Below are 17867 nucleotides of genomic sequence, written 5' to 3' on the forward strand. Positions count from 1 at the left end.
CAGTGTGGCATGGTGCAATATCCTGCTGAAAAGAGGCCACTGCTATCAGGGAGCAACCACTGCCATGAAGGGGTTAAGTGGTCTGTAACAATCTCTAGGTAGGTGGTACATGTCATAGTAACATTCACATGAATGCCAGGAGCCAAGGTTACCCAGCACAATATTGCCCTGAGCATAACACTGCCTCTACCGGCCTGCCATTTTCCCATAATGCATCATGCTGCCATCTCTTCACCTGGTAATTAACACACATTCACCTGATCAAAATGAAAATGCGATTCATCACAAGAAAGATTTGAGAATTATAGAAAACAAACTAGGCAACAATGTGAAATGTTAATTAGCAGCTGCCAGTAAGGCCAGTAAGGTATTGCCTTGCATGAAAACCTATACACAAAAACTGTTTCATTAAGCTAAAGTTGTTTTTGTCTATAGTGCCCATTTCAAATTTTGTAATCTGTTTACAAACAGTGCCTCAGAGGGGATAAGATAGCATTATACAAATAATATAATTTAATACAAATAATATAATAGCTAATATAAACCATTTAAATTATTTTAGTACATGGGAAGAGGGACAACAACGGGCACCACATTTGCCCCCCAGTTATGTCAACACCTACATGAGGAGATGGGAAGATCTCTCTGTGTGTTCTGGCCATGACTGGTGGGCATCCCTGGTGCTCTGGTCATATTGTTTTGATGCTTTTATTATTATTTGGAAAGGGAGCAATTAATTATTTGATACTTTTGTAAAATACATTATAACAATAATTTCAATCTCAAATTTACTTACTCCAGCATGAAATAAAAAACAGATTGACTTCCTGTATGTCACTCTTTTGGGTGTGGTAAGGGAAGTCATTACTAAATGTTTCTTTAACCCCTTAAAGGACCAAACTTCTGGAATAAAAGGGAATCATGATATGTCACACATGTCATGTGTCCTTAAGGGGTTAAACCAACAGATGGCAACAGCTATGTCCACAGGAAAAGCTGTCACCATCAACATTGGCTGAGAGGAATAGCTAGAAGTCATCAACTAACGAGAATAAAATGTAATTGTTCCAACACTCTGAACATTAACACTCAAGCTGGGCATGGTAAACACAAACTGATTCAAAGGGGATATAATAAAAACAATATAGAGAAATAAATTAGGACAATGATTAAAAGGGATAGGAATGACCGTTATGGATGTAGAAAAACTAAAAACAGATGAGTCCTATCAATATGCATTTATAACTAAATATAATACCCATTATAGGGAGATCATAAAAGGCATAAATATATTCTAGCCCATTTTGGTAAATGACCCAATACTAGGTCAAGCATGAACTAAACAGCCATGTATGAGCATTAACTATACAGCCATCTATAAAAAGAGGTTTTTAAAATTGTAAAGTTTGTGTTTCCGCTCAGAGATTGTTTGCCGCATGGACTTTGTAGAGTATCTATTGTAGTGCCTGTGCAGCATACAACATGATAAAAAAATACACAAAAAAAAGAAAATTGTAAAAAAAATGATAAAACTAAGTATAAAAAAAACGACAAAACAACGTCAAACAAATAAAAATGGGAAACCCCCCAAAATCTTTACAAATATTCCCCCTTTTCTTCAAGATACTCCAAAGCACTTGGCCCCCATTTCACCCCTCTAGTGCGGGGACCGTTAACCTATGTATGTGACCAACCCTGTCTTGGGTTGACCCCGGAGAATACCTTAGAGCTCTCCATTTATCTCTAAAATGACACTCAACATATTGTCAATGAATGTGAAAGGCCTACCCACATTTTATTCTGCCACTTCCAGTGAGGACATAAATCGAAATTCTGTTCTAGAAAATTCACACATGACTTTCATGCATGCTTAAAAACTAAGAAGAGAGGGTTGTCTACCCTAATCAGTGGGTCTGTCTCTTTCACTTAACAAAGAAAGTGATAAAGCAGGAAGATTCCTAATATTACAATGTGATGTTAACAATGAACCCTATACACTTTTTAACATATATGGACCACACGACAACCAACTGGCCTTCCTAGACAAAGCACTTGCACTTGCAACCTAGCATAAATTTGGTGACATAATCATAGGTGGAGGCACACATTTTCTACTAGACCACATGTTAGATACATCCTCTACTAATAGTAACCGCGACTACCACAAACAGACAATGTGCTATAGCAATCAAACTACGGTAAAAAATCACCCGGACTTATACGGTAAAAAAAACACGGACTTATAGACGCATGGCGGATTTTACACCCAACAGAAGCAGCCTATTCCTTCCACTCCAGGGCCCATAATACCTACACGAGGATAGATAAATGTATAATCCCTTCTACACTCACGCCAAAGGTACAGAGTGCAGAAATAGGGTTTATCTTGTGGTCAGATCACCCCCCTTATTATTATCTCACTGAAAGAAAAATTTTCGAGTGTAGGCTCTGGGTCGTAGAGGCTTAGTGACACACTCCTTCAAGACCACTCTATAGTTGCAAAAGTGAAGGAGGACCTGAAGACTTATTTCACTCACAATAACACCACAGACACAAGTACAGAATACACTACTATCATACCAGAGTTAACAGATTTGATGCACAAAAACAAACACGATCCCTCGCAGACCAATCTAAGTAACTTAATCAACCTACAAGCACAACTTAAGGACCTAGAACTAGGAAAAAAAACACCTACATCCTCAAAAAATGTAAACACAAATTTTTCGCCTGTAGCAATAAAGCTGGGGCCCTACAAGCATCACAAATGAGAGCACTCATGGCCAATACCAAAATACCATATACACAAAGTCCCACTAAAGGCAAACTATTCAACCCCCAAGAAATAGTGAACAAACTTGCCATTTATTATAGCACGCTTTATAATTTGTAAGATGATCCGCATATTACCTCACCGCAAACGGAAGACATTGGCGTTTTCTTGACTCAGTTGACCTCCCAGACAAAATTCATACACTATCTGAAACCTTTAACCAATTGAAAATCGTAGCAGCCATCAAAAAGGGAGCGAACCAGCAGCACACTTGACCACCAGGGACCCACTGGACCAATATGAAATTAATTATTGCCTCCCCTGCCTGCACAGAAGATAAGCAGGAGGGGGCAAAGCAAAATATATTATAAGTATGTGTGTTATCCCCTCACTCTGTCACACTAACCCTCTAACCCCCCCATCCCTGTCTCTCTAACTCCCTAACTCTGTCTCTCCTACCCCCAAATCCTGTCTCTCTAACCCCCTAACCTTGTCTTACTAGCCTCCCTAACCATGTCTCTCTAACCCCCTAACCCTGTCTCTCTAACCCCCTAACCTTGTCTTACTAGCCCGCCTAACCCTCTCTTTCTAATCCCCTAACTCTGCCTCACTAACTTCCTAACTCTGTCTCACTAACCCCCCTAAACTCCCTAACTCTGGCACACTAACCTCCCTAACCCTGCCATACTAACCTCCCTAAACATTGCACACTAACCTCCCTAACCCTGTCTCTTTAACCCCTAACCCTGTCTCTCTAACACCCTAACCCTGTCTCACTAACCCCCCTAGCCCTGTCTCACTGTCCCCCAGCCCTGTCTTACTAACCCTGTCACACTAGCCACCCCTAACCCTACAACACACAACACTCACATCCAAACTGTCACAACACTCACATCCAAACTGTCACAATACCTTACCTGACCTCCTCGGACCCACGCAGCACAGCATCCTCCTTCACTGAGCGGCAAGGCAATTCTGACGCCGGCCGCTCACTCAGCTCGGAATTTCTAGGTTCGGCGCATGCGCGCCACTACCGTCGGCTTGAAGCCGACAAGGTCCTGACGCGGCCACACCCCCGGACCTTTTGGGGGCGTGGTTTTAAGGCTACACACACCACACTATAAAAGGGCTGCCCTGACAGCAGTAAGACGCCCTAGTGTGCTTCTTGCTGGTTCCCCTAGTGCTACTTTCTGTGATATTTGTATTCTACCCTGGTATTTGACTTTTGGCTTCTCTATTCGACTACTCTACTCTCTGGTTCCCTGTACTTTGGCTTGCTTATCGTTATCCCGTCTTCTGTTATCCCTTGACCTCTGGCTATCCCATTTGACTACTCTAACGTGAGTCCGGCCATTCTAAGGTCCGGTATACGTTCTATAGTTAGGTTACACTCTGCGTGAAGGGGTCACTGTCGTGACATTACACTAGGGCCATGGACCCTGCAGGTGTTAACCCTCTTGGGCTTGGTACTGACAATAGGTTTGAGGAACTGGACCATCGTATGGACCAGATCACTCTCGCCGTACAGACGTTAATTAACCGTACTGCTTATCTCCAGCCGGAGGAGCAGACTCCTAGTCAGAGACCCCAGGAACATCCCATGGAAGTGCTACCTACAGGCACTTCCAATCAGGCTACAGCGCCTCTCCTGTATGGGGGTGATCCTAAGGGATGCAGGGGGTTCTTGAACCAGATAAGCATCTATTTTGAACTCCATCCTAGAACGTACCCTACCGATAGGGCTAAGATTGGGTATGTTATCACCCTGTTAGTAGATAGGGCCTTAACCTGGGCTAATCCCTTGTGGGAAAATGACAACCCAATAGTCTTTAATTATATAAACTTTGTTGCAGCTTTCAGGAGAACTTTTGATCCCCCAGGCAGAAAGACTAACGCTGCCAAATCCTTGTTACGTTTAAGACAAGGTACCCTTTCTCTAGTAGACTATGCTTTGGAGTTCCGTACTTTATCTGCAGAAGTCAGATGGAACGAACAAGCTTTCGTGGATGTATTCCTGAATGGAGTGTCTGACAGAATCTTAGATGAAGTGGCCACAAGAGATTTACCAGACACTCTAGAGGAATTGATAACATATTTGGCTCATATAGACGAACGCCTTAGGTATAGGCAGAATACCAGAGAGAGACCTAGGAGGGTGCCGGAACGTCTTGCTCTGACTTATCCCTCGTCAGAAACCCCAACAGTTACCCCTCCAGAACCCATGCAATTAGGGGCTACAAGATTGTCTGAGACAGAGAGACAATACCGTAGGAGGGAAGGTTTATGTTTATATTGTGGCAGGAAGGGACATACACGAGTGAATTGTCCTAGCCGGCCGGAAAACTCTCGCACCTAAGTCCGCAGGGGGGACAGGCCTTGGGTGTTATGTGTATGTCCTCCTTCAATGATAAAAAAGATCTCCGGCTTCTTCTACCTATTACTCTAGAATGGGAGGGAAAGAAAATATCCACCCTTGCTTTAATTGATTCTGGGGCTGCCGAGAATTTTGTGGATCACTTGTTCGGGCAGAAAAATAATCTCCCATTCCAAAGAAAATCTGCAACCTTGGCCGTTGAGGCCATAGATGGTAGACCACTGTCGATACCTCTTATTACCCAGGAAACCATTCCCCTAGTATTATCTACAGGTCTCCTTCATAGGGAGGTTATCACCCTGCAACAGATAACATCCCCTATTTTTTCTGTAATACTTGGGTTTCCTTGGTTAGCCCAGCATAATCCTTCGATTGACTGGGAGAAGAGGGAGATTCTTAAATGGGGAGAATCTTGTCACAGTAAATGCATTACTCCGATCAAACCAGTGGGTTTGATCAATATACCTACTATGGAACCATTGACCACCCAAATACCCAACCAGTATATTGATCTTAAAAATGTCTTTGAACCTAAAGAGGCAGAAAGATTACCTCCTCATCGTCCCTATGATTGTTCTATTGAATTGTTGCCCGGTACTATGCCTCCACGAGGTACAGTTTATCCCCTGTCGATAGCAGAGAATAAAGTATTGGAGGAATACATTGCTGAGAACTTAAAGAAGGGGTTTATCACTAAATCTTCATCGCCTGCGGGCGCTGGGTTTTTCTTTGTATCTAAGAAAGAGGGGGATTTAAGACCCTGTATTGATTACAGAGGGTTAAATAAGATTACTATACGGAATGCTTATCCTATCCCCTTAGTGACTGAACTATTTGACAGGTTGAAAGGAGCTACTGTCTTTTCTAACCTGGATTTGCGGGGAGCATATAATTTAATCAGAATAAAAGAGGGGCATGAATGGAAGACTGCTTTTAATACTCGTTATGGTCATTATGAGTATCGAGTTATGCCCTTCGGGTTATGTAACGCCCCAGCAGTCTTCCAGGACTTCATTAACGATGTGTTACGAGACTTTTTACAAATGTTTGTAATAGTATACTTAGATGATATCCTGATTTACTCAAAAAACATGAACGAACACTATGAACATGTCAGATTGGTTCTTTCAAAGTTATTAGAGAATGGTCTCTATTGTAAATTGGAGAAATGTTTGTTCCACAAGGAAGAAGTGCATTTCCTGGGATACATGATTTCTAGTACGGGTTTCCAAATGGAGCCGAAAAAGTTAGAGGCCATTCAGCAATGGCCCTTACCAGTTGGACTTAAAGCAATCCAACGCTTCTTGGGGTTTGCCAATTACTATAGGAAATTCATTAAATGATTTTCTTCTATAACAGCCCCTATTACTGCTATGACTAAGAAGGGAAGGAATCACAGGGAATGGTGCCCAGAAGCTAAGAGAGCTTTTGATTCATTAAAAGAAGCCTTTTCTTCAGCGCCAGTATTACGGCATCCTGATCCTTCCCGTCCTTTTATACTGGAGGTAGATGCATCTGAGTCAGGGATAGGAGCGATACTATCTCAAAGACCTTCGGATGATCAACCATTGCACCCATGTGGGTTTTTCTCTAAGAAATTAACAGAAACTGAGAAAAGATACGATATAGGGGAGAGAGAGTTGTTGGCAATTATTTCTGCTCTTAAAGAATGGCGATACTTGCTTGAAGGGTCACCCATCCCTGTTACCATTTTTACAGACCATAAAAAAAAGATTTTTATGGTCTGTAAAAATGGTAACAGGGATGGGTGAAGCCAAGAAAATGTCTGACAGACAAGTACGTTGGTCTCTATATCTCAATCGTTTCAATTATATTGTTACATATAGGCCGGGGTCAAAAAATATTAAGGCTGATGCCCTATCCTGCCAATATAAACCTTTTACATCCTCCAACGAAGTTATGTCCTCTTTAATCCCTAAGAATCGTATTGTCGCCACTGTCTATGCTAGAGTCTCATCGGGATTAATAGAGGAACTATCTACGTTCCAAGATCGCACTACCTTGACTGTTCCACAAGGAAAACTATATGTGCCATTGGCCTATCGGGACAGGGTACTATCCCTCATGCATGATTCCAAAATGGCAGGGCATCAAGGGATACATAAAACCACATCATTGCTGGTGGAACGGTTCTGGTGGCCTTCCTACAAGAAGGATGTTTGTGAGTTTGTCCTTGCTTGTGGTATTTGTTCCGCTACTAAATCCCCTAAGGGTCGTCCTTTAGGTCTCCTCATGCCCTTGCCTATTCCGGAGACTCCATGGTCGAGTATTGCCATGGATTTTGTAGTAGACCTACCTCCTTCTAAGAACCACACTGTCATATTAACGATAATTGACAGATTCTCCAAGATGTCTCATTTGGTCCCTCTTTATAAATTACCTACCTCTTCTGAACTGGCTTCTATATTTATAAGGGAGGTTGTCCGATTACATGGGGTACCTCATGATATTGTCTCTGATAGGGGTCCTCAATTTATTTCTCGTTTCTGGAAAGCGTTTTGTGGACAGTTGGGTATCAACCTTAACCTTTCCTCTTCTTATCATCCCCAATCTAATGGTGTTACGGAAAGGATGAACCAATGCCTGGAACAATACATCCGCTGTTTCACTTCGGTTCATCAAGATGACTGGGCGGAGTTGTTACCATGGGCAGAATTTGCTCACAACCATCATGTCCATGAATCCACTTTACACAGCCCCTGTTTTATCAATTATGGGTTTAACCCTACTACTCTACCAAATTCCGTCCCTTCTACGGGAGTGCCAAGTGTGGATGACACTGTCCGGAATATGAGGGAGACTTGGCTAGGGGTTAAACAAATCTTGACTCAAAGGGCTAGTGTGTACAAAGCTAATGCGGACAGGCATCGGAGACCTGCCCCCACGTTCAAGGTCGGGGATAAAGTGTGGTTAAGTACCCGAAACATTAAGCTTAAGGTCCCGTCTATGAAATTTGCTCCCAGATTCATTGGTCCGTTTCAGGTTCTCAAACGTGTCAACCCTGTTTGTTACAGTCTTCGTTTACCCTATAATATGAAAATACCGAATTCATTTCATGTCTCACTTCTCAAGCCATTAATTTGTAATCGGTTTACTCGTAGTACCTCTCCTCCTCTTCCTGAAGTTGTGGAGGGACAAAACGAATATGAAGTGAGGTCTATTTTGGTTTCTCGTTTTTCTAGGGGTAAACTTCAATACCTTTTAGACTGGAAGGGTCTCGCCCCTCGTCTGGTTCGTTTGTTTGAAAGGAGGCGTTCTAACCGCCCTGAGGGCGGTCCTTGTGGGGGGGGTACTGTCACGATACCTTACCTGACCTCCTCGGACCCACGCAGCACAGCATCCTCCTTCACTGAGCGGCAAGGCAATTCTGACACCGGCCGCTCACTCAGCTCGGAATTTCTAGGTTCGGCGCATGCGCGCCACTACCGTCGGCTTGAAGCCGACAAGGTCCTGACGCGGCCACACCCCCGGACCTTTTGGGGGTGTGGTTTTAAGGCTACACACACCACACTATAAAAGGGCTGCCCTGACAGCAGTAAGACACCCTAGTGTGGTTCTTGCTGGTTCCCCTAGTGCTACTTTCTGTGATATTTGTATTCTACCCTGGTATTTGACTTTTGGCTTCTCTATTCGACTACTCTACTCTCTGGTTCCCTGTACTTTGGCTTGCTTATCGTTATCCCGTCTTCTGTTATCCCTTGACCTCTGGCTATCCCATTTGACTACTCTAACGTGAGTCCGGCCATTCTAAGGTCCGGTATACGTTCTATAGTTAGGTTACACTCTGCGTGAAGGGGTCACTGTCGTGACACAAACACCCAACCATGTCACGCTCGCGCCCTAACTGTGGCATGCTCACCCACCCTCACACCTACTCCTCAAACCCTATCACACGTACCCAATGAATGCCTGTGTGTCAATGTGTGTAAGTACCAGTGGGTGTATCTCTGTGTATGTGTCAGTGTGTGTAGCTTTGTGTGTCTGTGTATTTGCATGTATGTTGCTGTGTGTGTCTGTGTATCTGTATTTTAGTGTATCTGTATGTTGTCAGTGTGTGTGTATCTGTGTGTAGGTGTCACTGTGTATATCTGTGCATCTGTATATAGCCAGTGTGTGTATCTGTGTGTCTGTGTATCTACATGTGTGTCAGTGCCTGTATCTGTGTACCTGCATGTGTCTCTGTATGTGTGCCAGTGTGTGTATCTGTATGTTGTCATTGTGTGTATCTGCGTATCTATATGTAGTTATGTGTCCATATATGTGTGTCAGTGTGTGTATCTGTATATCTGCATGTGTGTCAGGGTGTGTATATTTGTGTCTGTGTAACTGCATGAGTGTCAAGTTGTGTATCTGTGTGTATGTATCTGTCAGTGTGTGTCTGTATATCAGCATTTGTATCAGTGTGTGTGTATCACAGTGTGTGTGTGGCAGTGTATGTGTATACACCTCAGCATTTAAACACCAACACTACACACAAATACTCCCATGCATTCAAACTTCAACACTCCATACAAACACACTCCTGCATTGAAATGTTAACACTACATACAAACACACCTCAGTGTTAAATACCATAATTAAATATAAACATACCCCTACATTCAAAAACAGACACTCCATACAAAAAACATGCTTACATTCAAACACACAAACACTGCTCAGTGCTAAATACAACCTTGCAAGCATGAGAAAATGGTAGAACCCCAGCTGTCAAAGCATAGTTGGAGTTGCATGACAGATGGGGATCTACCTTTTGGCCACCCTTGCAATGGCAGGGCCCCAAAAAAGTCTAGCACCTGGGCTCTCTCTACTTTAGTTCTGCCACTCCTTTGAAGTGGAGGGCATGATTGCATACCAGGGAGTGGGGAGGCAGGGTCCAGGGGGCCCATGCAAATGCTTGCCCAGGGTCCAACCCTTAAAGACGGCCCTGCCTATGTATAGCTCTGTTTATGAATAGATTTTCAGACAATGGTTTGTACTGGCCCGAATATATTTGTATAATGTTACCATATGCCCTCTGAGGCGCTGTTTTCTGAAACTAAAAAGATTAAAACATTTTAACCTTTCTTCATAGCTAAAATGCTCCATTCGTTTTAGTAATTTTGTATCCCGTCTCTGCACTTTTTCTAGTACATGATATCCTCCTTTAGAACAGGTGCCCAAAATTGCACAGCATATTCAAGGTGTGGTCTTACCCCTATTTAGAAGTTACGTTTAGAGGGGCGTGGCTAACCATGGAGCAAGATGGCCGCATAAAATCTTGCTCCAGTACAGGGGCTCTTAATCCATAGCAATCAAGCAGTAAGAAGCCGCATCCAGCACCGGGAACGCACTATGGCGCAAAACAAAAGCAAGAGGAGCACAGCAAAACCAGAAAAAAATAATTTTTTCGGCTCCAAACAAGTCTTTAGCACCGCGACAATGCAGGCTGCAAAAGCCTCAGGCGATCCTGATTCTGATGACGGAAGGCCGAGCAGTGACCCAGGAACACCCACGGTAGTCCAGCAGATTACAAAATCGGACCTCACAGAGGCGATGGACAAACTCTCAAGCAAACTCATCTCCACGTGGCAACACACTTCGTTTGGATTCGTTGTGGAAAGATATCCAAGAGCTGGGCAAAAGAACGTTGCATGTGGAAGATAAGTGCGACGAATTCGCCACAGCCCACAACGACTTAGCCACACACGTGGAGACATTGGCGAGTAAGATCCAGCGGATGGAGGAAAAAATGGCGGACCTGGAGGATCGATCCCGCCGAAACAATTTACGAATTCGGGGGATCCCGGAGGAAATAACACACAAAGACTTACCAGCCTACGTTAGAGGCCTCCTGCACGCATTTGTCCCTGATGTGCCAATGGACATGCTGCTAGTGGACCGTCTCCACGGTGTCCCGAAACCGCGCCACCTCACTCAAGCAGTGCCAAGGGACATACTCCTGCGCGCACACTACCATCATGTTAAAGAACACATACTAAGGAGCAGTAGACTGAGAGCAAACCCACCGGAGGAGTATCCAGAAATCAAAATATATGCCGATCTTTCTGCTGCGACCCTCCAAAAAAGAAAAGAATTTCAACGGGTAACAGGAGCGCTGAGGGCCCATGGAGTACGCTACAGATGGGGTTTCCCCACGAAGCTCATCATAACCAAAGATGGAGACACCACTATACTGCACTCCCTTGAAGAAGGCCTAAAAAAACTGCACGCCTGGGGGATCGCCAAGGACAAGCAAGATTTGGTAGAATTACAGCCCGGCAGACCTCAGAAGGACTGGGAAAAAGTAAAGAAAAGACATTAAGCCGGTTGACCCACTGGCACAAAGGCCACCGGGACGGGTACGCTTGGGTCAGGGGTTTTGGGCACCTGCCGCCCCTTATGTGAGGACATTGTGGACTCTAGCATAATATGGACTTTCTGCTGACCCATGGCTGCGTGGCGCAGGGCTAGGCCTAGCTACCCCCCTGCAACGAAGTGCGAGCAGAGCAGTGGTGGGTGGCGGGGGCCTGGTCCTGGGCGAGCGTGGCTGGTCGAGGAGGCAAGGAGGAAGATGGAGGGTTGCCTCTTGACGGGGCAGTGTGACGACTCCTCATGCTCTCAAATGTTACACCGTGAGTTTATTTTTCTGTGTCTATAGATAACTCAAACTAGGCTAAACGGTCCCTGGGTAATAGAGCTCCGTCGGGGGTGTTGTGGCCTGGGGGTAAGCAGGAATTGTGAACTTGATTGTGCATGCTAGACGGCCCAACACTAATATGGTCTGACAACAGGTTGGGGACAAAAGAGTGGGACGGTCATTGCAAGGTACAGTCCTAGCTTAACACCGCAGACATATAATCATGCCAAAGAGGAGGCGGAATGTGTACAATATACTAGATGACAGGTACAATAGATGTGGAGGGTGAAGCACTCAGGCGCAACTTGTACGATATGTCGGCCTCCCCGGCTGGGCGGTGGGGGGCCGGGCCTAGCTATCCCCTGTAACAAAGCGTGAGCAGAGCAGTGGAGATGGGCGGGGGCCCGGTCCCGCGCGGCAGTGGTTGAGGGAGGTGATAATGCGGATGCAGGAGGGCGGCCTGTGGGTTACAAATGTTACGGGCATACCGCACTCCCGACGGGGTGCAATATGAAGTCTGAACCCAAAGATCTCTTGACTGGGCTTAAAGTTACTAAACAATGGAGGTATAATGGGGGACTTACTGTCATGAGAAGAGCAGGAATCAAGGTATTGATTAAGTATGTTAAGTAGCCCAACACTAAGCCTGGTTAGACACAAAGCCAAGGGCAAGGGAAACGGAATAATAGGGTAAAGTACAACTCCGGTCTAATAGGACAGGAAATAGGCTGAGAAAAGGAGAGTATGGGGAGGGATGCGCCCCGCTGGGTGGCAGGCACACGGGTCGACAAAAAAAAAAAAAAAAATATAGCTGGACCACACTGGGAGATTTAAGACAGGGATAGCAGAGTGACCCGAGGGATAGGAATTATAGGATGGAGCGGGGGAGGTAGGGGGCAGCGCTCTGTGAAGTGGACCCTCCCAACCCTGACTCACGATATGGATCACACAGACCCTACACTGCCCAGGCTTGACTGCCCACCCGACTACCTTACCAACCATAAGTTCTATATGAAAATAAGATATCAAAGACTGAGACTCAAACAAGCAACTTTAGCCCGACAGCCACGAAATGGAGGAAATATATTTCTCCAACCCTCAAAATGTGGTATATAAATATAAATACCTCAACCCATCCCAGTTACCCCCCTCCAACTTCCCAAGTTACCAGGTCAGACACAGAATGTAGCACTAGTGTTACTATGCAACCACGGCACCTTCACCCACAGGGACACCGCCTTTGCCACTTATCTAATTCAACCCGTTTACACAAACTCAAGGATCAAAGTCAAGCGAGACCAAGCAGACCTTTAGACACCGCGTATAGGATATGAAAATACTAACTATAAATGCCAAAGGGCTCAATACACCCCATAAGAGGCGCCTTCTTGTAGAAGAAGCGAAGCACACTAAGGCGGATATTTTATGCGTCCAGGAGACACAATTTAAGCACACCAAGATACCTGCCCTAGCACTACAAGACTATCCCACACAATATCACTCCACTTACTCCTCCAAAGCGAGAGGGGTTTCCATCTTACTTCACAAATCATTGTCCTTTGAGCTCTTACAAATGAAGAAAGATGCACAGGGTAGATACTTGATCCTACACTGCATCATCAATGATGTCATCTATATTATAGCAGGGATATACGGTCCCAATAATAATCAGAGGAATTTCTTACATAAAGTATTAACCAAACTCCCTACTGAACAACATGCACGCAAAATCATTTGTGGGGATCTGAACCACATAACGCAATTAAAACTAGACACCACGATAGCCACAAACTCCACGAGAACTAAAACCCTAAGTAAACAATCCAAGGAAATAACAAAACTATTGATGGAATATAATTTTTATGACGCATGGAGAACACAACATCCCAACGACAGGGAATTCACCTTTTATTCCCCGGTGCAAGGCACCTACACTAGAATAGATTATATTTTTGTATCGGGAGACCTATTACCCACAGTTACCCAGAGCAAAATAGGAAACATTGTCTGGTCGGACCATGCCCCAGTACAAATAACACTGAGGGATGATTTTTACTTTAGAGGGAGGCCACCATGGCGACTCCCGGATGCTCTCCTACACGACCGAACTTTTCAAAATAAGTTGGCGGAGGACATAACCTCCTACTTTGGGGAAAACGACACCCCTATGATCCCACCGACTACTCTATGGGAGGCACACAAAGCCGTCATACGCGGCACACTCATCAGTAGACAGTCATACCTCAACAAACGAGCAAAGCAGGAATACATGGATCTTCTGAAATCCCTTAGAGACGAGACAAACAAACAGATTGTGCACCCATCGCCCACAACACAAAACACAATCAATACACTAAAGGGAAAACTAAACGACATACAATTGCAAACCACAGCAAACATAACACACAAGCTAAACCTACGCACGTACACCCAAGGGAATAGGGCAGGGAAGGCCCTAGCTTCTCAACTGCGACAAAAAAGGCAAAATGCGAAAATACCATACCTTATAAACAGACAGGGAAATAAAATTTATAACCCTCAAGATATAAATGATTTGATGGCGGACTACTACGACTCCCTATACAATCTAAAAAAAGATACGCACACCCATCAACCAAGAGCAACTGATATAGAGGACTTCCTTCAAGAAATTAACTTACCCACACTTACCCCATTGGATAGGCAAATACTGGAAGGGAACATAACTCAGGAGGAAATAGCTAACACAATACGAAGCCTGCCAAACGGGAAGTCACCAGGCCCTGACGGGTATACGAATATATACTACAAGACTTTCTCACACATAATAACATCCAGGTTAGAACAGTTATACAACCACATAGCTCACACAGGAGACATTCCACAAGAGATGATGTCCGCACACATAACGACATTGCCAAAACCTGGCAAGCCACCCAACAAGTGCCAAAATCTGCGGCCCATATCGCTCCTAAACACAGATCTGAAAATATTAGCAAAAATTTACGCGAACAGACTGGGGACCATAATACCAAAAATCATATGCAACGATCAGGTGGGCTTCGTGAGGGGGCGACAATGCTCAGACGGGACCAGAAAAGTAATAAATGTTTTCCATAACATCCAGACACGGGGGGCGCCCGGTGTGGCTCTGTCACTAGATGCTGAAAAAGCGTTCGACAGGCTACACTGGGGGTACCTCAAAGCAGTGCTAAAGAAGTTTGCATTCCATGACTGCTTCGTCTCCCTGGTTTCAACCCTATACAAAAACCCGACTGCAAAAGTTGCAAATGGCGGGTTTGTCTCCAAAGCATTCCACATATCCAATGGTTCCAGACAGGGTTGTCCACTGCCCCCTTTGCTCTATATTTTAGCACTGGAACCGCTAGCCCAACAGATTAGGGAAAACCGGAACATACATGGGATAGAGATAGGAGGAAACTCCCACAAAATAACCATGTTTGCCGACGACGTGATGCTCACACTGTCGAAACCGGAGATATCCATACCTACACTACAAACCTTAATCAAAAGATTTAGTGACAGCTCATACTACAAATTGAACGTCGCTAAGACACAGGCTATGGGCTTTAATCTAACTAAAACACAACAGGCCAGCCTACGAAAAAAATATTCCTATGACTGGAGACATGACCACCTCACGTTCCTAGGGGTAGACCTTACGTGCAAGTTACACAAGCTCTACAAAGCTAACTACGTTAAACTACTTAAGGCAATCCAACACCAGATATATACTTGGAAAGGCAAATACATAACATGGGTAGGCAGGATAGCTGCAGTGAAAATGATGATTCTACCTAAACTGCAATATCTCTTTCGAACCCTCAATATCATCATACCGCAACGATATATCAGGGATGCTCAGAGCTTAATAAATAGTTTCATATGGGACGGGAAAAAACCCAGGATAGCAGCAGAGATTTTGTACAAACCCTTCAGGGAGGGAGGTATGGGAGCCCCGAAGATAGCGGCCTATCACACAGCGGCTATGATAAACCCAATTCTAGCTTCATTCCACCACACAACTCCACCTCCATGGAGCAGTATAGAGACGGATAGGACAGGTGGGGTTCCCCTTGCGACATTGGCTTGGCTACCAAAAACAAAAAGACCAAAATTCAAGGGCATCTGCCCGACAACGGCAGCGTCCCTTCAAGCATGGGACAAAATACTAAAGAAACACTGTACTGTAACATACATATCCCCAGCACTGCAAATCCAGGCCTTAGCGCTTTTAATCCCTGATTTCAATTGGGGTATGTGGCACGCACGGGGAGCCACGTCGCTATATACAGTGATGAAGGCCGGAGTTATTGACACCTTTCAGTCATTAAAAAAGAAATTCCACCTCTCATGCCAAGCGTACTTCTCATATCTCCAAATGAGGTCATGGGTAGCAAAGTTTGCCAAATCAGAAAACAACGTTCCAAAAGATAATACCATAACAGAAATAGAAAAAGCATGCCTGGCACACAAGCCACGGCAAAAGGGCATATCCTCCCTATATCAAATACTCATACACAGAGATGAAGGGAAGAAACCAAACTTCATGACAGCATGGGAAAGGGAAATGGAATACACTATACCAGATGAGTCATGGGCACATATCTTGAAAGCGCACATCTCACATTAAACACGACTCATGTCGAGGCTAGTAGGAAAATATTGTATCGCTGGTACATGGTTCCCTCCAGACTCCACAAAATGGATCGAGCCAAATCAGAAAGGTGCTGGAGATGCCTACAAGCCAAGGGCACGATGCTTCATATTTGGTGGGCTTGCCCGCAAATTAAAAAATTCTGGGGGGAAATTTTGAATGTGGTTTCAGCAGTTATAGGGAAAACACCTCCACATACCCCTGAAACGTACCTGCTGCTAAGCATGCCGCACACCCTAGATAAAGCAGAACAATACCTGATGTATCATATTACTATTTCCGCTTTAGTAGCTATTAGCAAAAGGTGGTTAAACACGACTCCACCAGACATATTACAGTGTATAAACGCGATAAACATAACTAAAAAGTATGAAACTGAAGCGCGAAAACTCAGAACACCAAAACAATACTGGTTAACGGCATGGCAAAAGTGGGAAGAGTGGACCACAAGGCTTAACACTCCTAAATAACCCTCACGAGGAGGGACAGTGACAAAGTCAGGAAAGTGACTGACCCCCCCACCCCCTCCCCTTCCCCCCCCCCACACCAAGTTCATTCCCCCCTCCCCCCATGTATATATTGATAATAACGTTTACAGAAGTACATAGAAGGTGCATAAGTGGTAGCGTGACCAATAGGCTACATAACAAATGTATTGAACTTGAAAATAAGATTGGAATTGGAATTGATAGTGTAACATGTAACTATCTACTGTGCATCTCTTCATTTGTTTTCATATAATGCTGTATTACTTTTGTACTTTTGTGACTAATATATAATTCCCTTTAAGTGTAAAAAAAATTGAACTTTATTGCAAAATTAGAAAACAGGGACTGTCGTGAAAATCTAAAATTAAAAATACATAATGGCTAAAGGGCTAATGGGGAGGTGAATGAAATTGTTACTTCATAAACTTGTCAATGTTGTACCCCAATTCTTCTGCTGAAAATGAATAAATGCTGTCTGGTGGAATTGATATGGAATAGTAGTATAGAGTCAATGTCTACACATTCCCATCAACAGTCAAGTTACAGTATAAATTTGAGTGGTAGGATAAATGCAAAAGGGTATAGTTCCCTAAGGAGCAGTAGTCTTGCTACAATACAACAATGTGAGTATTAATTCAAGATAGATCACAATCGAATCCCATCATTCCAATCCTGAAGTGAACAGAAGGCAGTTGGAGTCTAGGGTATTACTGTCAAAAAATGGTTTATCCTCTAGCAAGAATCAATCATTTGTACCAGGGAAAAATAACAATTCTTTAGATACAGCCAAGCACTCAAGAGTTTAGATAAAAGTTACAAAATATAACATGTAGCAGAGCACAAATAACACATGTTGCAAAGCAGTTATTTAGGAGCAAACTATGAATGCTGAAGGGATACCACTTAATAAAGGCAGAGTAAGCTTGAATAGGGTG

The sequence above is a fragment of the Pelobates fuscus genome, chromosome 1, assembly GCF_036172605.1.
Source record: "Pelobates fuscus isolate aPelFus1 chromosome 1, aPelFus1.pri, whole genome shotgun sequence".
NCBI lineage: Eukaryota > Metazoa > Chordata > Amphibia > Anura > Pelobatidae > Pelobates > Pelobates fuscus.